Below are 25,598 nucleotides of genomic sequence, written 5' to 3' on the forward strand. Positions count from 1 at the left end.
AACAAGCAGTCAAGAAAGGAGAAATGCACACGGCTGCAGCGGTGGGGGAAAGGGGAGCTTCAGAGGGGAAGGGATTTTGACATGTGAAAAGTTAAGCAGGTACCTGAAGGAGGTTTATTTTGACCAGATGTTAGAGCTTTTATGAAAATGTCACGTGAAACGAACAGATGTACAACTTGCTAATGCAGCCCCGCCTTGTAAATACTGAAAGAAGAGAAAGGCTCACAGAAAATCAAGCGCAAATCATTCCTGCCGTTTTCTACATGTACTTATTTCTATCTATGTAGTTACACATAGATAGACAATATGTAGGTTCTATTTAAATATTGCTTTTTGTTTGTTTGTTTGCCGAAACAAAAACCGCAAATGTTCTGTCCAAACTTGCTATCATTTCCAGTGTGTCGAGCCAAAATAATTTCCTTCCTTCCTTCCTTCCTTCCTTCCTTCCTTCCTTCCTTCCTTCCTTCCTTCCTTCCTTCCTTCCTTCCTTCCTCTCTTGCTCTCTTGCTCTCTCTTGCTCTCCTTTCTTCCTCTCCTTCTCTTCTTCTCTCCTTCTTTTCTCTCCCCTAGTCTCTTGCTCTCACTCTTGTTCTTGCTCTCTTTCTCTCCCGTTTTCTCTTGCACTCTTTCACTCTGCCTCTCTTTTTTCTTCTCTTCTCTTCTTCTCTTCTCTTCTCTTCTCTTCTCTTCTCTTCTCTTCTCTTCTCTTCTCTTCTCTTCTCTTCTCTTCTCTTCTCTTCTCTTCTCTTCTCTTCTCTTCTTCTCTTCTCTTCTCTTTTCTCTCTCTTCTCTTTCTCTTCTCCTGTCTGTCCTTTGTTCTTTTTCTAATTTTTATTTTTCCATTTTTCTTTTAATTTTTTTCGGTTTTTTTTCTCATTTTTCTTTCTTTTTCTTTTTCTTTTTCTTTTTCTTTTTCTTTTTCTTTTTCTTTTTCTTTTTCTTTTTCTTTTTCTTTTTCTTTTTCTTTTTCTTTTTCTTTTTCTTTTTCCTTTTCTTCTTATTTTTCTTTTTCTTTTTCTTCTTCTTTTTTTTTTTTTTTTTTTTTTTTTTCTTCCCTGTCCGTCGACTCCCTCCTTTAGTCTCGGGTTCGTTTGATCCAAAGGAAAGTATCGGATCTCTTCTGGGAGGAGAAACTGAGACTAATCAATTGCCTTCTGTTTGAAGGTGGGTAGAGACTGCTAAGGGGAGCACAGAAGAGCCTGGGCGGGAGCCCCGAGCCCTCCGGGCGCGGCGAAGGCCGCCGGCTCTGCCAGGCTGTGCCCGCCGCTCCCGGCCCTGCGCCCGCCGCCGGGAGAGGGGCACCGCGGGCAGAGGGAGCCCCGGTCCGACCCTGCCCCGGCGGCGGGAGAGCGTAAGCGCCGCGGCTCTCCAGGAAATTAAAAGCTATCCTCGGTTTGTCGTTTTCAGAAGGGTCCAGTCAGTCCTTCACTAGCTGCAAGCCCTTTGTTCCTGGGTGGGTTTAATTCTTTTCATACCATCATTACTGTTTCCCAGGAGATCCTCGGATGTTTTAGTTTATAAGCTGTGGCTCGTTCTACAACCCCGGTGCCCGCCGTTGTCGCGGCACGCTGGCAGGTCGGGGAGCGGGTGACGGTCCCCCCTCAAGTTCCCCAGCCTGGAGGCACAACGCAGGTCAGCGAGACACAGCCACTGCCAAGAAAAAGATTGAGGCTGGAGCCGGGGGCAGGCTGGGGGGGCTCTCGGACTCCTGCAAACACCTGCCTGTCTTCTGGACATTTCATTCACAAACCATTTTGATGAGCTGTAAATATGACTTGCTTATTTTGGCAAATCTACTTATGCAAGTGGCTGTCCAGTTACCTTTTGATATTTTAATTTCGGACTGCAGTGGAGATTTTTATAATAGGTACCTGTATTAAGTAATAGAAGAATTCTCACTGAACTTTGTCAAATGGAAATTACTTCAGTCTTTTTTTTTTTTTTTATACAACAACTTTCAAAGGTTAAAAGGCTGACATTAAGCACGTTAGTTTTGAGAATGACAACACAGGTGTATATAACACAGATCAATGGACTGGGATGCTACTCATAGTCTATAGCATCAGTCCCAACATCCCTAGGGATTCTTAATCTAGATTTATCGCTTTTGAGTCCCGGTCACATAATCTTGTAAAAATGTTTAAAGTGAATGCAAATGGAATATTTTTAAAATAAAACACTGATTGTGGAGTTCTTTTTTCCTTTCTTATCCCTCGATGCTACAAATAATGGACTCTGGAGATTCAGCTGATATCACAATTTTCAGTAAAAGCCAATTTGTGTTGTAATCTTTAATATAATTTAGAAAACAACGGGAGAACGATTTCTACATTTGTCTCAGAATTTGAAAACGAGTAAGACTTTTCTTCACATGTGAAAGTGTACATATTCTGGACACACAGACGCACAGACGCACATGCACACCCACTTCTGAACCCTGGAGCTATCAAACATGTTTAGTGACTGAGATGCTGTCTACGGAGGGGTTGTTGATGTAGGAACCAAATTAGTGTTAATTTCAAACAGGAGGCTAATTCTTCCATGGAACCTCAGCACTTTCACAGTGCTTTGCTTTGCTTCGTATTTAATTACTTGTGATGGAAAATATATCCATTTCCCACGTTGAAAGGGGTAGCTAATTAATTAAGTTCCTTCTTTCTTCTTTCTTTCTTTCTTTCTTTCTTTCTTTCTTTCTTTCTTTCTTTCTCTCTCTCTCTTTCTCTCTTTCTCTCTTTCTTTCTCTCTGTCTTTCTCTTTCTCTCTTTCTCTCTTTCTTTCTCTCTTTCTTTCTCTCTTTCTCTCTCTCTTTCTCTCTCTCCTTCTTTCTTTCTTCCTCTCTTTCTCTCTTTCTTTCTCTTTCTTTCTCTTTCTCTCTCTCTCCTTCTCTCTTTCTCTCTTTCTCCCTTTCTCTCTTTCTCTCTCTCTCTCTTTTTTCTATTTCTCTCTTTCTCTTTCTTCCTCTCTTTCTTTCTTCTTTTCTTTCTCCCTTCCCTCCCTCTCTCCCTCCCTCCCTCCCTCCCTCCCTTCTCTCCTCCTTTCTTTCTCCCCCTCCAAACATCCTGGAACACCTTTCAACTTCCAGGTTTTTACACCAATATAAAACAGATCCAGAACAGACTCCCTTCTCCCTTCCTCTCGGTCCTCAGATCTGAACTAAAAACATATATCATAGATCAGTTTTCATCCAGTGAATTTAGGTATAGTCGTCGACCTGTATTTTCAAAGAGACTCTGGGCTGGAGTCTGCTATATTTAATCCAGTCGGCTATTAAATGTCCTCCGGCTTGAATCAAGAATTTGAACAGGCATCCGTGCTGGAGATAATGACAGTTAAAGCAGTTTGGGGTATAGTGTGTATGGCAGAGAGGAGGGAAACGGGCAGAAGGGCACCGATTGTGTCTTTGATTTGGAAAATTTCTGAGTTTTAGGAGTTCTGTCTGTGGGGGAGAACATGAAAGAAACCCCTTTGCTCAAAGGCATGGCTTTAATGGGGAGAAATGGTCCTGTTAATACCTGACAGTGCCTGACACTAGCCTTTCTTCTGCCTGCCCAGCAGTAACGTGATCCCCGCTCCCCACAGTGATGGCCACGCCCGGTGTGGGCTGCCCGCTCCCCACGGGGCACCCGGCTCCGGCGCACCGGGCGCTCTGCCGCCGGGAGGGCTCCCCGCGGTCTGTCCCCACGGTCTGTCCTCGCCGAGAGGGCTCCCCCACCCTTTCCCTGCCCGGCGCCTCTTACTGAGACCTTGGGGTGGATGGGCTGGGGAAGCCCATGGTGGTTCAGGCAGAGAAGTTTGGTGTTTTGTTTGTTTTGCCTTTTTTTTTTTTTTTTTTTTTTTTTTTTCCCCTTTCTCTGTCAACTACTGAGCCGGTGGCCAGATAGACTGAAAGACGGGGCTAGGGATTGGGTGGATTCCTAAAATCCTAGAGGACTTGAATCCAAGAAGAGGAGAGAAGAGCAGGGCGTGGGGAAGAGGCTCAGCTTTTGACTTGATGAAGCACGTGTCAGATTCTGCAGTTCAGGTAATTAAAGCTCGCTTCTGATCAAAGGGCTTCATAAATCACCAGGAGAAGTGAACTGGTCAGAGACAGCTGTCTATGTGAGCAAGCAGGGGGCAGCTGCCCATCCTCACCTTTCGGACGCTGTCATCCATTCCCACCACCTCCAAGGAGTCTCGCTGGGAGTGGATTTTTCCTGCTGTTTTATGGAGGCTTTTTTTATTTATGGAGGCATTTTAACAGGAAAAAATATATGGAGGGAGTTCATGACCACTGGTGACTATCCAAAGGGCAGAGGTGCCACAGTATTTTCAGAGAAAAAATGCTGGATGCTGAAGAAACAGTGACAAAAATATTTCCCTTATCCTTAAGAATGAAGCATGAGCTGTCTGATTCTCTGTGCTGGGCTCAGCCCCAGGACAGGCCTGAGTACAGAGCAGGGAACTCATGCCCAGGAGCTCCTGGCTCTGTCCTCAACTGTCTCCACTTCCAGGACCCAGACCGTAAAAAGGAGACATGGAGGGGAAAAGGGAGAAGAGTTTTGCAGCTGACTGAAGGCAAAACCCCTTCTTTTCTGGAGCAGGGCACTGGAGCCAGGGAGTTTATGCAGCTCTGTGTGTACCAGCCCCTGTCTGTGTGTTCTGGGGAATCAGGGACGGTCTCAGCGTTCAACTCCCCATTAATGCACCTTCTCATGTCAGACTTGGTGTATTATAGGAGTTTACAGTTTGAGGGGCTGCTCTTTGATATTGGAATTTAGGGGTGAACCTGTAAGTGGTCTCAAGGTGCTTGTCAAATTTGAGTGCTTTTTGGTGTGATTTATGGCAAAAGGCTCCTTTCTGACACTTCCAGATGCCAAACGTTTCACCTTGCAGAAAACGTGCTTGCAATAACCAGGGTGAGTTTATGCCTGCTCTTTAAAACAGCTGCTCTGGGCTAATAAGATGGGATGCAAGCCCAGTAAGGAACCTTTTTATGAGATTTGCCAATGGTTCAAATAGTTTCTACAATGGTTTCTACCTCCTTCCAGCATCCAGGCTGTTTGCTGACATGTAACTCTGAACAACTGTCCTATCCATCTGGAGGAATGCAAGACACCCTTTCTCCCTCCAAATCCTTCCTTTGGATTGACTTCTTAAGTTGTGCTTCAATCAGCTTGTCAACCTTCCTCTGCCCTGTGTGTCATCTGGCCAGCTGAGTCATCAGGAGTCTCTGGAGATCATTTTAATACAAGGCTTTTCAGAGATTTCTCTAGACAGAGGGCAACTATGGAGTGAGAATTTGAGACAGGAAAATAGGAGGCATTCATCTTCAGAGTATATCAATCACCATGAACTCTCCCAGGCTACTCCAACAGGCTTGGGATTCCCTTGCCAGAGATGAGTCACAGATAAATTACCAATGGCCCACAGAGAACAAAAGGTTTGGCCAAAAACTGCAAGGGGATGGGTGTTCTCCAAGAAGTAGCGGAAGCCTTGCTAACACATGCCTCTTGATGTACAATGGAGCCTGATCTGCATTCCTGGTTCTCATGAACAGCAGGAAATAAAAACAAAAATAGATCAAAATTCACTATGTGGTGACTTCTTCCTTGCATTTCTTGGCAGGTGGACTCAGATGTTTGATCTCACTAAGAGAGAGAGTTTTCCATCTGAAATCGAAATAGCCTCTCCTCCCAAACAGAATACATCAGCAAAAACAATTAACATTGAGCTTGGCTGGCACTAGGTGGGGAAAGGACTGTCACCATGTTAGAGTTAGAGTTAGCATTGCAACAGCAACTAACTGTCAGCTGGTGACTTTCTCTATGGAATGTCAACCTGACCCAGTAAGGCTGGTTTTCTAAGATTCTTCATTGCCATGATCAAATTATGCCTTATGGAATAAAAACAACAAAAGAGGGAGACACAAAAAGAGAAAGAGCCAGAAATAAGAAAAAAAGAGATAAAGATTGAAAGAGAGAGAAAGAAAGAAAGAAAAGGAAGAAAAATAAGCTTTTAAGAGATTTTCCTGAATACAGAATTAGCAGTGTCTGGTGCATGGTTGTCAGCATTTATCTGAAAATTCCTAGATAATACTTGTTGCCTATATGTAAGGTTAATGGGAAGAGGAAAATAGAGCCTTCTGCTTGCATCCACATTATTTCAATTTACAAGTATATCTGCTTCATGTGGATGAGAAATGGGTCAAACCCATTTATTATTTTGTGCAGAACAGATTCTGTTGCTTTGAACCCTAATCAGAACCTCACCAGAAAAGTTAATATATGTAAAACTGGCAGTTTGACAATCTGCTCTTTTAACAAAAGGCAATTTTGCTCCTCTCTCCTATCCTCTGTTGGCCAACCATACCGAAAGACTTAAGGTTGCCTTTGTCCTGCTGCATGCATATTTTCCATGGAATGAAAAAAAACCTACCCCAAACTTCAAACCTATCAAATGTTTAGCATCTGAAGGATATTCATCTTTAGGAGCCAGGCCAAAAAGTCAATAAAAATTTAATTATTTCTGTAGCATATGGGAGCACTTACAAGACCAAAAAATGTGATACTGTGTATTGGTATTGGGAAGAAACTCAACAATATACTTCCATATTTGCTGGTCAAGACGGTAGCCCCACCAAAAGGCAACACAAGCCACTAAAATGGCAATTAATACTGACAGAGTTTCTAAAACCAGCATATGAACAGGTCAGTGATGGAGTGATTACCTGCACATCTTTTAATGACAGAGTGGTGCTGAACATCTATATGCAAGGAAAAACATGTGTTTATCATTTCTTTGTATGGTCAACAGGAAAAAGAATCTTTGTATTGATAAGATTCTTGCTGTCTGAAATGAGTTATCTCCCCTTGTATATATGGTTACGAGAAGAGACCAAAAAAATCCCAAACATTTTCCTGAAGAAACAGAAGGGAAATCCCCAATACTAAAGTTTAAAATAGCTTCTCTATATATCACTCATTAGCAATGTCAGACAGGGGAATGCTCCTTGTAGGGCCTGATCTAATGGGATCAACTCTGTGGGAGTCCTTCAAGGCATTTCTTGGGGGAATGGAGCAGGCTACTCCTGAGTTACTTTAGCATATTGCAAACTAGGTGTTAAAGGGAAATTCAGTCTGATAGAAGTAGAGGACTGATACAGAACAGCCTGAGTGATGCCTAACTTGAAAGGGCATTGGCTACTGCCTCATTACTAACCAGTTATCAGCTTTTTATTCCATGGAGACTTGTGCAGCTGGAGGTAGGGTAACTAGAATATTTTGGCTTTATAGAGGCTTTGTTAGTCTCTTAGGTATACAAAATAAACTCTTTCCCCTTCCCCCCCACCCTTGCACTGTTAATCCTTTCTTTTCCCCCACTCCAAACTTGCTTGGTGGTAGAGTGTAGTTTAAAGGACTTATTAGCACTGTTTCATAACGTTTTACCTCATTCATACACAGCTTCACCATTGCTAAGTAATGTAGGTATCCCAGACAAATATCAATACCATCATTATAGTCTGCCATAAGCTTATATATGTTTTATGCCCTATAATGGCAAACAGTTAAAAACAGCCAGGAGAATGAGGCAGTTCAAGCTTTTTCAAAGTCATGTTCCATACTTTCTGCAGAAGCAAGTTCTTACAGACAATTAATACTTCCCTATTTTATGGTGTTGTGGGATGTTTACTTCATTAACATCTAAGTAGTCTGAATATTTCAAATGGAAGATATTACCTAAATATAATGTACTTAATTCTTTATTTCAGTGTACAGCATTATATATACTGTATAGTTTAACTGTGTATAATTACGTCTCTATAGAATACCTATACACCTAAACTATTTGTAATATCCCCACTGGTGTAATATGTAAAGATTTAAACCAGACAGTCTTAAGAGACATTCATAGCAGACTGTGGAGAAGAGTGCGCCTGTAATTCTGAATATTTGCTTTTAATTCCCCATTGTTAAACAATCTGGGTATACTAGATGTGTATATAGTATTTCATTAATGATAATATACATGTTGCTCACTTAAAATCTGCAATATGTAATTATTTTTCTTTTCTTGGGACAAAATCAGAGCTAGTTCAGCCTGAAAAAGGTAGACTGTTAAGGTTACCTTTATCTATATTGCTCATAAGCTAAATATAACCTAATGCTCCCAAGAAATTATGGACTATTATGCCTAAATTTTTATGGGAACAGTCAGGCTCCCTGCTACACTTACTGGGTCAAGCACTGACCCTTTTACACACATTGAAAAGCATTTCACTCTATAAATAGTCCCACCAAAGGCAACAGAGCCATTAATGAAGTAAGGAGTTACTCATTGTGTGCTGGGATCCCAGAACTGCCCGTAGAAATTTTCTTTTTTTTTTTTTTTTTTAAATAATATCTGCAAGCAATGGCAGGCTTTTGACAAGGAAGAATGGATTTCCCATGTCACTGGTGAAAAAGGATTCACAAAGTAGAATGTGAATTTGGCACCACATGCTGCCAGTAACAATATGTCTTCCAGTCATAGCATGAAGTGAATAATTTTTGCAAACCATGATGTAGCAAGGGAGACAGTGATCTTTTTAACTTCTTTCCAGAAAAGGAAGACTATAGCTAGTTGGTTAGCAACATCAGAGCTAATTGTCCATGAAATTAATTTTAAATTAACTGTTAATTTTTAATTAATTTAGCATTTTCTCTTGAGAAATCTTCAATAAATCAATTAAGTAACTTTTATGTATCTTTCTAGACTGGACATTTTACAGCCTCATCAAATACAGTGAGTTCCTTTTCCAATGCAGAATATAGATCTCACAGCCTAATTAACAGAACATCCCTCTCAAAAACCTGCAGCTGAGAGATACAAGGTGGTGTTTATTTGAGGGTCCATCCCCTTATTTTTCCTGTGTTTAATTTTTTATTTCCATTCCATCATTAGGGCCAAGATAACTGTATTGTGAAGAGAAAGATCACCACCTCAAATCAACATGCAGTTTTCTTAACTTCTCATACACAGAACAACTTTATTTCATTCGGCTCCAACCGAATGCATGGGAGAACAGTGTGAACAATCTCTTCCTCCGTTCTCTCCCTTAATTTATGGCAATGTTTCTGTAGTGGGTAGCCTATAGAGCTGCTCCTGAAGATGTCATTGAACTAGTAGCATTCTCTCCCATATGAACCCAGGAGCTACCTTGAAAATATCAGAAAAGCAAGCAAATTAATTTTCAGTCATGCAGTTTAATACTGGCACATTTGGTCCCTCTGGGCATCAGACAAAGTAAATCATGCCGGCAGAAAGCCTCTCTTTCCCAAGCCAGAAGCAAACAATTGCTTCTAGAAATCTGCTCAGTGAGTGATGCAACCAGAGTTTTTAAATGGTGCTGAGAACAAAGCTGTTACAAACAATCCTCAATATATCTGACTGTCAGTACTGCCAAAAGATCTTGCCTCCTAAAAAGTCTCATTTTCTCAACACTTACTCTTTTTCCCCCGATGTTCACAAGTGAGGAAACAGAAACTTTGCTATTCCCAGCAAAATAAGCTCTTCCTTGGGGCTATGATGAACCAATGGTAATTTATTTTCATTGCACAAGCCTTGCTTAGAGACATGGGCAAGAGGTTTGCCAAGGCCACCTGCCCCAAGTCAGCTAGCCAAGTCTTTGGGACCTGCAGAGAAATGACCCACTGGCTTCGTGTGGGGTGCACAGCAGGCATCAACGCGCACATCACTGCTGTAAGGAGGGACCCCCTGGGTCCAGCAGTCCTAATGCTTGTGTGGTCATCTGTCCCACAAGGGCTGTAACCAGTGCTTTCAAGTCTTGCAGTCAAAACAGTTACTGGAGGAGACTGGTCTGGAATAAAGAAGCTAGGTGTTGTTCAGCCACACAGATTGTGATTTCCTAAGCTTTACAGATTTTATCTGACAATATTGGTCAGCTCTTCACAACCTCTCTTCACTCAACCTTAAGAACATTTCTATTCTATTGCAATTTCAGACATCATGTCACCTCTTTCCCCTCCATGGGAAAGACTAAGTGTGAATAATCAAATACTAACGGAAACAAGCAATTTTTTTATGCAGTATTTTTTTCATTGCTTGCCAGTTTGAGATCGCTCCTCACAAGCTGGGATACATTTCTTACTCTGCAGTTCATTTTTATGGGATGTATATAAGGAAGTGGGAGCATTGTTTCAAAGTGTTTGTTCATACAGCAGACAAAAAGCTTTTTGTACCAATATGCAGAGATGATGGACACAGGTTGTGTTTATTTGCTACTATGCTTCGTAAAGGTATGAATCATCAGCCTCATGCTGAACCTTATTTTTCTGTGTGTAACATCAAAAGGGAGGTTTAAAGCTCTATAACCTTCTCTCAAGAACCCTACTCTTGAGTATTTCTGTTTCTTGTTTTGCTTTGTGGTCACTAACCACAGAAGAAATTTGTCTTTTTACATATGCTGGAAATAATTTACTGTCCTTAGAAATATTAAACCACAAGAAACCCCCTACATTAAAGTAACGTTAAGGGTCTGCCTAAAACCCACAAAAAGCCAGGAAATTGAGAGTTAAAGCTGAAACTCTTATCTGATACTCCGGCCTTAATTTACCTCATAGGGTATATGTACAGATGGCGTCTCCAGTGAGGAGTGAATGTTGCTGAGTGGAGTAGTAAGCATTTTCTGTAGCACCTAGATGCAGCAGCCTCAGTAAAATACAAATTCACTAAGAGTGAATTTGCTAAGGGAGACCCCTTTTTATGCTCAGGTTAATTTAGTAGGATGAATGGTCACATGGAGCCTCTCCACAGCTGCTTCTAACTTCACCTCCATAGCTCGTTGGCTAGCTTTCCTCCTTTAGCCTGCCCCAAACAGCTTTTTGTCAGTGCATTCTTCTAACTTTAAACATGTTCTGCTGGGCAAATGATGAGCTACTCCTAAGGTTTGCTTTGTTGCTCACAAGGAGAACTCAGCAATCAGTCAGCTGGATTGGTTCTTACCTTTCTTTCCTGTTTTGGGTCCACTGTACTTTGTGTGCTGCACAAGCCTTTACCTGCCTGAAACTGCCCCATCAATAAATGCAACAGACTCTTCTTTATCAGCCACAAAAGGCTGAAATGAAAGATGTTGAAAACACTCAGAACACCTATGCACACTGGTATGTGCAGAATTAACAGCAATAATGAAAGCATAGAGCTGTAAACCATAAGATTAGGGTCTGGAGAGATGTTGGAGTGACATGATGAATCCATGGAAGTTAATGCAGGGCAGTGAGAGACAAATGTTAGTTATCTGGGTGCTCACAGATATTGCCCTTGTCTTTTCTCACCAGCTGAGCACCATTATCAGTTAACGGGAGGAATCTGACCAGGTGGTATCTTTAGACATGTCCTTAACTTTCTAACAGGATAGAGGTTTGTTGTTAAAAAGGAAGGAAAATGCTCAAGGCCATTTCTCACTTGAGAAATTTTCAGCTTCACAAGGGATTTTTTTGTCACTACAGCCTAACTTGCCTCCTGGAGTTTGCTGGCACAGGAGGCTGTGGAAGCAGACAGAATCAGTAAGTTCAAAAGGATTAGACAGATTCATAAACAATATGTTGGTAAACAGAAATGTAGTGAGTGGTGTACCTCTAAGATCTCTAATGCAACAGCTGTGGATGCTGAAGATGTACAAGGTATATGTGTACTAGACTCACAATGCTGTTGTCTTTGACATCAAAAGTGGACTGGAGCTGTCACAGCATTGCTCTGCCTCAGGTGCTGTGCCATGCAGAGAGCAGCAAATGGTCTGTGCTTCTCTTATTCTGCTGAAGTAATACTATTTTGCTCAATCTACTTTGCATTTAGACCTAGCTACAACACAGTCCTCTCCTGCTACGTACACCAGCTTTGCTTAGGCGAGCAAGAGAGTGGAGATTTACTTCTTGTCTTTCTTTGCCAGTCAGCCAGAAGAAAACTAAACTATTTTGGGAACCGTAATCTGGATCCACCATGGAGTACTTGAGACTGTTGCTTCAGAAAAACAGTTTGTTTGGACCTGATAACAAGGTAGTGCTCCTTATATTACCTTTTTTCAATATGAAGACCACCAGTTCACTGTAGGGTTCAGTGAGTTGGGTAGGTTCACCCAAAGATGATGACATGATTCTGGAAGTCTTGAGTAGGCACTGAATTTAGTCACCTTTCCCTTTCTGTGTTGCTAACTGAAGGTAAAGTCTGAACTACATGGAAAGCTTCCCCTAAGAAATACTGATATAGGAGAGGAAATGTCACTGTGAAATCGAGACTCACTGACTTATTTTTTAGTGTCAACAAAAGGTGTCAAATGACATATGTATCTATTTAGGTCTACAACCAGTTAAGTCAGGGGTGAAAGTTATGTTGTGAACACAGTCTAGACCAGTGAAATATTATAACTCTAATATTCTACCCATGGCTTAATTTGCAGTGAAAGATGATTTTATTAACGAAGTGAGAAGTGCTGGAGAATTACCTGAGAGCTGACAATTATTAACCAAAGTTCTAGTATTTTATAGCATTTATATTCTATAGTATATATGTTATTATGCCTAAGCAGCTTACCTGTGACAATCAAGTTATATAAAGCCTTTTTACCATAATAGTGTAAATTTGCCAGATGTTTGACAATAATCCTTAGGCTTGTGCCTGCAGACTGCAAGTCTTCATAGAAATCACCAGGGCTGAGGTGATTTAATTGCTGAGATCAGATGAAATTGGTGCATGGAATGTAGTCAGGCTGGAAGAATTTGTAATACCTTATGCTATCAATGACATTAATTCTGTTCTCACTCAGACTAGGAGGCTGCTCATTATTAGGGTAAAGGTATTCACATTATTAACTTGAAGCTTGCATGTTTTGCCATACACTTATAATGGAGAATATGGTCATACCAGTGCTTTAACTCTTCCTCTTGGCACTATCTTCTGCCTTTTTTTCTTTTTTTTTCTTTTTTTTTCTTTTTTTTTCTTTTTTTTTTTTTCCCCTGTTCTTTTAAAGGCTTTCAAGAGGCAATAATCCTAAATACTGTGCATGGAAACTATAAACTGCTTGTTGTGATTTACTTTGAACAAGTTCTCCCGCAGAGTATCATATTTAAGTAAATTGCCATCTAGCACAGCGAGCAACACAATCATTCACATTAAAACAGAGCCTTTTGATCATATTCTACGATGCAATCAAGAATCACATGAGAATTCAAGTACGCACCAACCTCATTCAATGCTAACTAGGTGAGAGAGAAAGGAGGATTAATTGTGGATGTCAACTAATTGGCAGATTCATTAACGTATAGAAACGTACTAGTTATATGTAATAACTGCATATAATTGTAAAAGGCTCATGTTCACAATACTCTGCAAATGTATGGTTACTCACAGCTGAAAGATTATGAACATTTTTTCATGTGGGTACACACCTCCCCCTGTTTTCCTGAGATCAGAGAAAGATTTAGAGCTTTGTATCCACAAGGCACATTAAGGTCACCAATTGGGAATTGCTAACTGATGGGTTAATTGGGGAAACTTACACAGTCTATTGAATCTCAGCCAATAATTTAGCTGGTAGATTTAAGCAAGGCAACAGATGCAGAGGTGTAACCTCTGAAGGAACACATGGCACTAGCAGAGCAGTATCCCTGTCCCTGTTTATGTGACAAATGGAACAGCAAAATGACGAGAACTGATGCTGTCCAAAAATATCCCTCGGTTGAAAAAAATGTGCACATTAGAAAAGAAATGCTCCTTAGAGAGAATATTCCTCCTGAATTCACACAGACACAGGAACACCCTGCAGGTACAACCTTGATCACTGTAAGTGCCATTCATTTCCAAATAGCTTTGTACACTCTGCCACAAAGTCCCTTCTTCAAGTGCTTTCTCTTAACTCTTCTGGAAGGTAATTCTCTTCTTTCTTCTAAACCCAGTCTCCAACCTACCTTTTCCAAGTTTGGTTGCTGGAAATTAGCCACCTAATGGTTTTTTTGTTAAAGTGCACTGGGAAATTACACTTATGTCTTATGCTCAAAGTAAACCATTTGTGACTACATGGTTCTATTTTCCCTAGATTTTATTTGGCTTTTCCAGTCATGCAGGCTATGGGTGAAATTCTGGACTAAGAGGACTCACTAGTAGGACCCCCACAGCTGAGAGTCTGGACAGCATGGAGCATTGATGAGTCATCTAGCGCAAGAAAGTACTGATGCACTTTATTCTCCCATCTTTTCCTTAGTCCTTGATACTTGTGCCAGTTTGTGAACATGTGCTTTGAGCTTTTGCTTTCAGGGGGTAGGAAGACAGCTTTCATCATCCTGAATCCCACCTGAAAATGAACAGAAATGAACAGAAATACTCTTCTCTGCCCAGAAGAAGGAAGAATACTTCAGAAATAAAGTTTGTAAAGGAAACTGCCGTCTAAGAAGCCTGGGCTGAAGTGCATTATTCCTTGAAATCTGCTGGAACATCCAGTTGCTATGATTCAGTGAATTACCTGAAAGAGACACATATCCACCATTGCTCTTCTCACTAGTTCTTTGCTTGTTGGCGTATTTGCTTGGTTTAAAACTCCTTGCAGTGGAATATGCCTAGAGGGACAAGTAATCACTGCCTGAAAATGCTACAAGCTTCATATGCCACTTCCCCCTCTTGTTGAGAGAAGGAGAAATTGAGGTGGACTGAACACCCCCTGCTAGCCTGGCTCTTGTTTTCCATCCCTAAATGAGATTGGTCACACTGAGTCTGGGCATAAAGGGGACAACTTCTTAAAAGTGATTCCAGGACTCCATCCTAGCAATACATAATTAGCTCTAGCTGAAGGGATAGCAATAGCTCTGCTTTCACTGAGCCCATAATCAGATTTTTGGGTTGACTATACATCCCTTTACCATTTAGGAATGAGAAGCATGATGTGGAAAGATTTTCCAGTTTTCCAGTAGTTTAAATCTCTAGCTCAGCTTGGGGTTCTTCTTGGCTTTATTATGTTTGATATGAGTATTTTTGGGCAGGCAAGGACTGAAGGGGACTGCATTCAGGTTGCAGTCAGACAGGCAGTTCTGGTTGCAGCTGAGCTCAGTCACATACTAACTCTTTCTGTTCATCTTTGTTCACTTCCCTCAGTCCTTACCTGTTCTCCTTTGCTTCTTCATTCTCTCACTGTGCTTGGAGGAGTGAAAAAATGACTGACATTTAAAAAATGGATCAAATATCTCCAAGTGAGGCTTTGTTTGTTTGTTTGTTTGTTTTTTAATAACTACATCAGAGTGACTATAAACATAGCTGTGCAGGTAGATTTTAGGTAGCTTCATTTCCAGCCTTTGATTCAATGAGTTATAGAAGGCACATCACACCTAGACACTGACACTGGATATATTCCTGTTGACATTAGGGGGAGGAGGACCTGATCTGTGAATGATGCTGACTTCATATTAAGTCCCATTCTTGAAAGCTAGGGCAAACTAAATATTTTCTTGGAAATAAATGCAAATGTGAATTTATCTGAGATTTCAAGGCTGATCAGTGATGAAAACTTGTGAACCAACAGAATGGCATGTTTCACGTCAGAACTGGAGTGTAGATGTAAATGTACATACATATATGACAGCTTATGAAAAAGGAGACATAATTGTTCTTCCTATTGGGTGATGCAGGAGGAGAAAAAGACCTTGATTGTTCTGTTACCTTATTTTCAGCAATTTTAAATGTTACCATCTCTGATGTGTGCTTGGCTCCCACCCTTCACACGTATATTTGATTTTGAGATTGTATATATTTGAAATTTTATCCACCCTTCCTTGATTGTGCTTAGAAGACTTTACTGGTTTTTAGTTAAATATTTTGTTCCTTCTTGCCAAGAGCAACACCATTTTCTTTTTAACTGCTACACACTTTTTAAGATTTGAATCCTTTCACTTTCCATTTTGTTGAAAAAGTTGAGTGTCACCTAAAGCAGATCAGTTATGAATGGTCTATCTATCCTGTTCCTGTTATTGGTAGGCATCCCTTTGTCCTTTGTGGTTTTCCTGCCTGCTTTTCCTAATGAGGAAATGAAATCAGAAAAGCTATAAGGCATCAAAAGAGATACCTAGGAAGATCTATAAAAGACCTGAACTGCGTACATGTCTAGCACATTCAAAGTCTGTCATCTGCAGGTAAGAGCAGCGACTTGGCTTTAAAGATTTAACCATATGATGCCTGTCTAAAGATAGTATAAGATACATGTCAGAAAACATCAAAAGAGAGCTGAGTACAAAACTCGAGACACACCATTTCTGGAGTCAAGATGGTGCAACTTTGACCTCACTTTGCAAAAGGGGGTTTGGATGCAACCTCTGTAATGCAGATGCTCTTCAGTTATGCAACAGGCATCCTCTGTATTGGCCAATCTGTGACGCCTGAATTTTTTTTCACTGCCTGTAGAAGAGAAAAAAATTCTAGGCATGCTAGGGCCGAGGCAAAGAACTGGGTACATTTTAAAGTGGTAGAAGGAGCTGCTGAAAATATTAGAAAGATCTAGTACCTTTTTTTCTCTAACCTGCCTGGGAAAGGTTTCAACATGTAAAGCTGCTAAGTATTAGACTTTTGTCTTTCTTAGAACTTACTTTTTGAAGAATCCTATGTTCAGTGGTGTTTCTCCAAAGGGTAGCACTAGCTAGGGTAAAGCCTTGGATTCTCTGCAGAGCCAATATTTAGTTGCCTGGATCTATACAATAGAAACTCCAATAAATTAATGAGATTTCTTGACTTTCCCTGTTTTCGTTTGGTTTGTTTTCACTTGGTTTTGGGAACGTTTCCCTGAAGAGTTGTATTTGCATTGCTGTGGTTTAAATCCTGCCACATTTTGATCATTGGCCCTATTCTGAACCTCTCTAAGCATCTTGGATATCAAAGAAACCTGCCTAAATATACCTAATTTAGAACATATAGAAGAATCACCCTTTCAACAGAAAAGACAGCTTATACAGACATGAAAGAGTCTATTCATCCTAGTAGGTGTTCTAATTCCTTGGTACTATCACCAACACTTTAACGTGTCTACCATGCACTAAGGATTTCCTCAGTACCTCACATAGAAGGAATATGTTATAGCCTAGCTCTGGTGAGTCATTAAAGACCATGAATACTTTTTCCCTGCAGTCCTTTTCTCTCTGCAGTCCCAGTCCTAGCTTCAGAGGACTAGCTTCAGCCTTCCCTTCATCAACAGGAGAGGAATATGGGTGTGTGCCTCAGTAAGAAGTGGAGCATGAACCTGTTACTCTTTGTACAACCAGATAGAATGGACTGAAAGAGATTAAAACCTCCCCTGAGCAAGGCAGTGCCCAAGGAAGGGAAGGATGTCAGACTGACAGCTATCAGCTCGCATAAATCCCCTCTTCGTTAACTATTGAACCCTGACACCCTCCAAGTTTTCTCTCACACACCCTTCAGCCTTAATCGTCCCTGCCTGGGGCTGTCGCAAGTCCTCTTCATATCCTGTTTATCCTGCTCCGTGCTGCAAGTCCTCTTCCTTTTTATCTTGCTGAAAAGCAGTCACATGCATCATGTGCACCAGGACATACCCTCCAAGTTTTGGCTGGGTTCAGATGATTTTACTATTGTAACTAATGTCTTCTTTTGTTCAGATTTCTCCGAATACTCAAACATTCAAACAGACCCTAAATAGGTAGCAATGATAAGCACTGTGTATTAACTATCCCTCTGAGATACACAGGACCCATGGATACAAACAGACAGCAGCTTGCTGCCCACTCAGTTTATACAGGCATCAGGTAAGCCTCCCAATTCACTCCATTGTGAGGCCCTATTTTTCTGGAATATCATCTTCTATTTCTTTCCCTGAGGAAGATGCGGGACCAAGGCACTAAAAGACATAAGCAGTGGGTGACCTCATCTGTTTTCAGGACAGTCAACGTGACTCTCTTCTCTCACTCACCTTAGCCTGAGAAGAAATGGAGAGGTAAATTGGTGCAAGAGCTTCCTGTTACTAATTATTTTCTTTAAATGTCTGCAGACGCCATCTTGCAACTATTTGAGTTCATATTTGCTTTCACAGTGATCAGAGATGGGTGTTAAAATTCTAAGAAAAACAGAAATCATTCCTAACTCTGGAGCACTGCTGTGATATCGCTAGTCAATGTTCTGCATTGTTTTCTTTGTGGTATTGAAAATTTCTTAAGAGAGAGGAAAAAGCCAAGCATACACTGAAGAGTTCACTTGAAACATTTATCTTCCAAATCTGGGGTATCACTGGTGGTCAGCTGTGATATTATACATAAATCTAGTGCAGATGAGATGGAGGAAAAGCTTTTCAATATTATTTTCAGCTAAAGTGATGACAGAAACCATTATAAATGCAATAAACAGAAAGAGAGGGAAATGCAAGCTTATACAGAAAGGCAGATTTACATTTTGCTCAGGTCTTTGCCAGCTAACAAAAGTACATCTCTGACTCTGGGGTCCACTTTTATTGGAGGTTGCTGCAGCAACCTCACTCATGCATCCGGCTAGATTTGGAGGTTGCAATAACCTTCCTTTCCCCCTTGATATTAGAGATGCTAGAAACATGCTTGGGACTCACTTTAAGCAAAGGAATCCCTCAAATGAAACAGGTGTTGAAGATGAATCATTTTGCTTGACAGGTTATTATATATCCCTCTAGCCCTGACTGGAAAAGCTGTATCCAACTGAAGAATAATAAAATATTATATTCCTTTGTTCATACGATTTTACTGATCACTGTCTTGTAGCATTGTTAGTTAGTAAATCTTAATGTTTCCCTATCAAATGAGGATGCTGTGAGGAAACATTTTCTGTTTATTTTTTAGGCAATGGAAATCCTCATTAAAACTCTGTTCCTCCATTAAAGTTCTTATCTCTTCACTCCATCTCTGAACCTTCTCAAGTACCCTTCTCCATGGTCTGCTCAGAGCAGCTGCCAATGTTTTGATCTCTTTTCATTACTGTAAATACATACTCAGAGTAGAAGGTTGCAGTTTCCTTCGACTTTAAAGCCACACACCAGCTATTTACCAAAGGAAGCTTATCAGCTTTAAGGCAGACCAGATAAGCAAATATCATGGTCTCACCTTGTGAGGGTCTTCAGTAGGGTATCCAGTAATGAAGGACAAGTTTGCTTTTGAACAGCTGAGCATCTCTCACCCTACCATATGAGGAGTCCAGGCACTGAGCTGGGAATACAGGGAAACCCAAGATGAGTCTTGACGATGAAGTTGGATAGGAGCATCTACTGCTGATCCTCCTCCATTTCCACATCATGTAATTGAGGGGCATCAAACTCGTTTTCATTGTTGTTGCACTCCTACATTTATACAGTCCTAAAATTACATTTGACCCTTTGAAGGCAACTGCAAGGCTGACGTGGCCCCTGGTGAAAATGAGTTTGACACCCCTTACGTAATTGATGTGAGGGATTATAGCCTGAAGCACAAAAAGATGGCACAAGCAGCCGAGCTGTGTTCAGTCATAGGGAGCAGTGTGATGAAACAGTCACCAGCATCTAACACCTAAATGTCACCCAGGCATATATGTGTTTAAGGGGGTTGCAAACTTCTCATAAGATTTCTTTCCACAGTCCTGCTGAAAAAGCCAATGCTTTTCTAACTAGCCAAGGAGTGTGACCTTCCATGAGATCCCATCCAAAATTTCTTTCATTTGGCCTGTGACATGAGCCTGGTGACTCTTTGTTGTGCATCAGAGCAGTGAAGGCTTTGATCCACTGCTTGCATGGGAAAGAATTTGAATGCAGTGAACTCTTTGGAGAAATTAAGTTTTCTTGGACCAGCTTGAAGGTTTGCTGGGCATAGCTCCTTCCCAGAGGGTTTTCTCTGATGTGAACCAGAACCATCCCAGCTCTAGCTCTGATAACCTAGTATATTGTACTTCCTTCTGCACTCTGACATTTAACACAATCACCTTTTTAGGTCCCAAAGCAGCAGCTGTATCTCTGCTCACTAACCCAAGGAGCAGCTTCAATAGATGAGGTATCTCTGAGGGAGAGCAGATCAGAGTATTGCCCCCTGGCGTATTTCTAATTCAGAAAAACTTTAAATACCGGTTTTGAAGCTCTTCCACTGGGTTGTCTTTATAGGGTGATGAGACCATCTCACAGATAACTTATGATCACTACAGGTATTCATGCCAATTCTGACTCATTGTCAGCTACAATGTCCAAACAAAAAAAAGTACTTTTCATACAAGAAAACATAGAATAAATAAAAAAACCTAGATTTTTGACAGTGGCATAGATAGTGCATGAAAACTACAAACTTCATCAGCTCTTCATTGTGTTTCTAGGTGTCTTATATAATAAATATAACTCATAAAGTGGACTCGAGACATTGTGGCTGACTTTGAAACTTTAATTTAATTCTTTTTAACTTTAATCTTTTTAAAGATTGAAGGTTACTTTCAATTTGTTCTTTCTTTTGAAGAGGTTAAGGAATCTCCAGGAATTCTTGTAAAAGTACAGAGAGCATCAGAATTACTAAATTAAGGCAACTTCTGTTCTGGTGAAGTGACAGGATCAAGAGGAAAGATTGTTTCAGCTTCTGCAATAAGCAAGGGTCTTTCTGGCGATATATATGGGCTAGAATTTCTCTAAAGTGCTTTACTTGCATTTGGAACTAAACTTTGATTGGAGAAGAAATCAAATAATTAATCAACATTATTTTTCCTGTACCAAAGGGAGTCTAAAAATTTGAGATGTCTGTGTCAATGTTTAACCTCACAGTAACAATATTTTACTATTTTTAGAAGGGCCAGGGAAGGTTGGAAGTGTATGGGAAAAGAAGTGGGTTTGGTTCTTAGGTTTTTGTGTGATTCAGATGAAAAGATCCTGGACTATTTCTCTGTATAATGTAAAATCTACTTCTTCTTTTACCACGTGGCACACATCCCAAGTTGCTTAGAAGGTGCATGAAGGGAGTACAGATAGTAAAGAGAGGTCAGGAAAGGCATCTAAAATGATGGAAGCTGTCAAATTAACAAATTGCATGTATTTTCCTATATGCAGTATGTGCATAGGCTAAGAATCGAAAAAATAAAGAAAATCTTCCAGCATGTTTTGTTTCTCGTATCTGGCTTCAAAGTCAGATTCAAATGTTGGCCAAAGAAAGTACATAAATTTTGGGACCTGTTCAATGGGAGGTAGTGATCCTTTTCAAATTCATAACTCCAACAGAAAACCATCACTGATGGAATGTACTCTATTTGGTGAAAAACATTACTCCCAGCTCCACTGGAAAAAAAAAAGTAAACTCAGAGAGAGCTAAGCCATGTTGTATTAACATACGCAGATGAAGCCATACCAGAAGGGGAACTAACAGCAGCTTCGTAGCTAAGGGGTAACATACTAACTAAGGTTATCATGATTTGGGTTGTTTCTTGGCTAAAGTGTCCTCATGGATTTGCATAAGTGAATTTAAAATATTGTGTTATGTTTATTCTGGAAAGCCACGTTCAAAAGAATTAATTTCTCTAAAAGGAGTGCATTTTGGGAACTATTGTTTTCATCAGATAAGGTTTTTCTTGGCTAAACCAATGTAACATAATAAGCATGTTCATGATCACTACTACTACCTAACCTGGTTAACACCACTACCTCTATATTTATTTAATTATTATTGCTACTTTATAGAATTTTTATTAGTGTTAGCAGTGAGAAAAATCACCACTCTGTTGCCAGGGTCAACAGCCATTTATGAGAACTTGGTCAGCTTCTGTGAATCAGTGTTTGGCACACATTGAAGAGTGTTTTCTCCCTGTAGTTATGCTCATGTTTTGAAATTTCTGTTGCATTTTTTTTTCTAAAAAAACTCATTCTCATTGGATATCACTTATATCAGAAAGCAGACTGAAACTGAAACTTTCAAAGAGTTGTGTGAAATGCAAGTTACTAATCTCTGCTGTGAAGATGGAGCTACAGGAAAAGCTATGAAGAATTCACAAATCTTTCCAGCCAGCTCACAAATGTTAAAGGAATATAAATCTCTTTGTAATTTTGGAATGTTATACTTCATATAATAAATGGATTAGAGACTGGATTAAAAAATTAATTGCTCAAGTGTGAAGTCACAGTTTCTGTGCTGTTGCCTATTTATTGAAAATTCCATAAGGACCAGAAGACTGCCATTCTTCACACCTGCCCACCTCTGAACAGCATTGTGTTTACTTGTTGACATGCTAAACTGCTGGGAGTGCTTGTGCAGAGATCTCTTCATAGCCTAGATAAGCTGAAGCTCGCTACATTCAGCTGCATACCCCAAGAAGTGTGGCTGGACCCTCCTAGGGCTGGTGCATGCAATTACTGAAGTCTAATTTCAGGGAGGCCATGATTTTCTCTGGAGGAAAATCATCATCAGACTTTATATTCAGTGGAGCTAAAATACTATATACAGCTAAGAATCAGTTCTTCTATTGTTTTGAATCCATGATAGTACTTATATTCATAGCTATGGTATGTATAGAGCTAGAGATAGACATATATGGAGCATTACAGTACTCTGTGTTCATGTAATTTGGCATTTGATGGGTAGCTAACCTCAATACAGCCCTAGTAGTTTGGCAGATATCCACCTAATCTAATTTATCTTAAAATGTAGTTCTTCTTTTTAAAATTGCTTCATTAAAGTAGCATCTTCTGATTCAACAAGCTCATCCTCTCTGGATACTTGATGGCTTAGCTGCTTACTTTAATGACTGAAGTTCATTTTTGTCAGTCATGCTCCTGACAATCCTGCAGTCTGAGGAAGAAATGGTTTTGTAGAAGCAACATTCTGGGAAGATCTCTGCAGCTTAATAATTTCCAGGTTAGCTCAGACATTATTGGAAACCCCGCCACAGACCTTATTACTCCTGCAGGTTCAGCTTTTTATGTGAAAACTAAAGCTGTTGTTTATTCAATTTAGAACAAAAAATGTTGTAATAAATTATGTACACGAGTCAATTACTCACACTCTTGCTCTCTTCAATGACATTTTTAATTTGAGAAACTACTTCCCAACCAGAATAAAGTAATGACAATCTAGTCTTTAGCTGAAACATGGATAAGATAGGGCTGCATTCTGCTCTGCCCTGAGCATCATGAACTAAGTTTTAAACTGTGCTCGAAGGAGTGGAGAGTGCTGCTCTGTAACTCACACGTGTGTTTGCCACAAGGGACAGTGGTAAATATCTTCTGAGTAAAACCGTGTTTGAAAACCAATGAGCAATCACCTCATCCCTGCAGAACAGTATAAATTTGTTCAGTAATCAGAAAGGACAAAGACAATAATCTGTCCTCTTTTTGAGCACAGAACTTTTTCCAGAATATCTCTGTGAGTTGCCATTCTATTATCCCTGAACTCTTCCCTGACCTTACAGTATGCTTTGCATTCCTGTCTTTGTTTTCAAAAAAATTTCAAAGCTATTTCAGTTGAGAAACAATATTTGGCCAAATGTAAAATGGGTGAATTCTGCTTTTCAGGTTTACTATAAAAAATTGCTACAAAATACATTTTGGGTCAAAGTGATACACAGAGAGAAAAACAAGCAAAAGACAAATCTAGCTTAAGTGGGAATATCTTATAATGGAGGGTGCACTCTAATTAGATCAGATGAAGACAGACAGAAAAGTGTGCCAATAATGATGGTAATAGTGCAACTGAATGTATAATCCAAGTGACAGCATGACAGAAATGGAGCAAGAGAGAGGTACATATATAGACATGCAAGCAGCACTGTTGTTCAAGCAGGTTTGTTACATTCCCATGGAGACTCATGTTTCACATGCTAAAAGCCACTACTCACTCCTCTCCTACACAAATTAAAAGCTCTCACTTACTGCAGACACACATAAAAACAGCAAATCAAACACCTTTGGAAATAAGTCAAATGTATCAATATGTCAGTGATAGCTGTCTTCAGTAATGGGGTTTTGTTTCAATAATAAATCCCTGTGGGAGAGAGAGTCATCCTCAGAGTTTGGACATTTAAAGTCTGAGTCCTCTGGAGATCTTATTCACAGCTGACTGTAATAACTAAAGAATTATTTCTATTTCAGAAGGTTTTGTTCAGGCTCCTGACATACCGCATAGACGAATAATAATTCTATCTAAAACTTGTGAATATTAATTCTAACTAAAACTTTGCTCCTTTAAAACTTCTTTTCAGGCAAGCTACCCTGTGGAATGTAACTGAGCTTTTTGGGTAGGAACCTCCAAAACCTCATACAAGAGCTGAGGGGCTTCTGTTGATCATAGTAAAAGCACTCAAGAGCTGCATATATACAGAGAGCATGGGATGCTGTGCTCTACTGATATTGCAGAAGGCAGCAGTTTGAATAAATCCTCTCACTTTCCAAGTGCTTTAATTCTGCTCTGCTTGATTAACTTACCTTGTCTGTACATTGCCACACACCATTTTGAAGGTCAGCTGGCATAGTTGTTTTCTTCCTATTCCCTGCTACTGCTCACTCTATTTTTCACCAGCTTTGAGGTAACTCTTTTTCCTCTGTCACATTAATAGAATGAACAAAATTCTTTAAGGATTTATCTCTCTATACAAACTTGGAACTATGAGTTGGTAGATAAAAAATTAGTATCTTCTGCAACAACAGAAACTGTAGCGATGGAAAAAATTGCCCCGACAGAAACAGGTTCTGGAGTTAGGTTCTTTTAACTGCTGTTTCACTGTCTAAGCAAATGTTTGACTGTCTCTTCTTTTCTGGTGTCTATTAAAGCAGAATAAAAATAAGAAAAAATATATTCTGTCCCAGGACTGTTTAAGTTGATGGAATATTCTTCCATGAGAACCTTGTTTTTGTAGGTAAAATACACACAGCTTAGCTCTTCAAATTATATTCACAGGGTCTTATTGCTTTAAGCCTCAATTTGCGTTAGATATTATTGGTGTCAGGTGTCTGGAGAGAAAATGCAGCTTTCCCCTCGTGATTCTTATAGAAGCAGAACTACAGACTACAAACATATCGCTCCACCTCTGTTCCCACAAAGGTTCTGGGTTGCTGGAGGAATAACTTTGGAGCAACTAACACAGTCATCCGTAGTGGAAAAAGAAACATACTCATAACCCCAAAAAAACAGGGTAGCTCTCCTAGTCTCAATGGGTGGTAGCAGGAGGTGGCTCTAAAAGGAAGTTAAATGCTTTATTTTATTGCAAGAAGTCCTTTCAACTTCACACTAAACTGGGATGGAGGCATACACCTAACTGAAACTCCAGGCTTCTACATTTAGAATGAACACTGATGATAGGAAACCAAATTCCAATCTCACTAAAGTCAATGGCAACATTCCCACTGACTTCAATGGGAACAGGAGGTAGCTCATGGTCATTAGAGAATTGCTGAGAAGCTAAATTTATTTAAATCCAGATATGACAAACTCCTGTTTGTGATGGCTTCTCATAGAAGAGATTCCTGTAATAATAAGACCTGACTTTGGTATTTCCATTCTAGCAAAAGTATTAGACAGCTAGTATACTTAGCTCAAAATGTGCTTAAGTCATTAAAAAAACAGGATACCACACCCAGTTTATACAGCACAGATTCTTAATGAAACCACTCTTGAAGGAACTCGGACTGATTTTCAGGG

The sequence above is a fragment of the Nesoenas mayeri genome (genome assembly GCF_963082525.1).
Source record: "Nesoenas mayeri genome assembly, chromosome: 2".
In the NCBI taxonomy this organism is placed as follows: Eukaryota; Metazoa; Chordata; class Aves; order Columbiformes; family Columbidae; genus Nesoenas; species Nesoenas mayeri.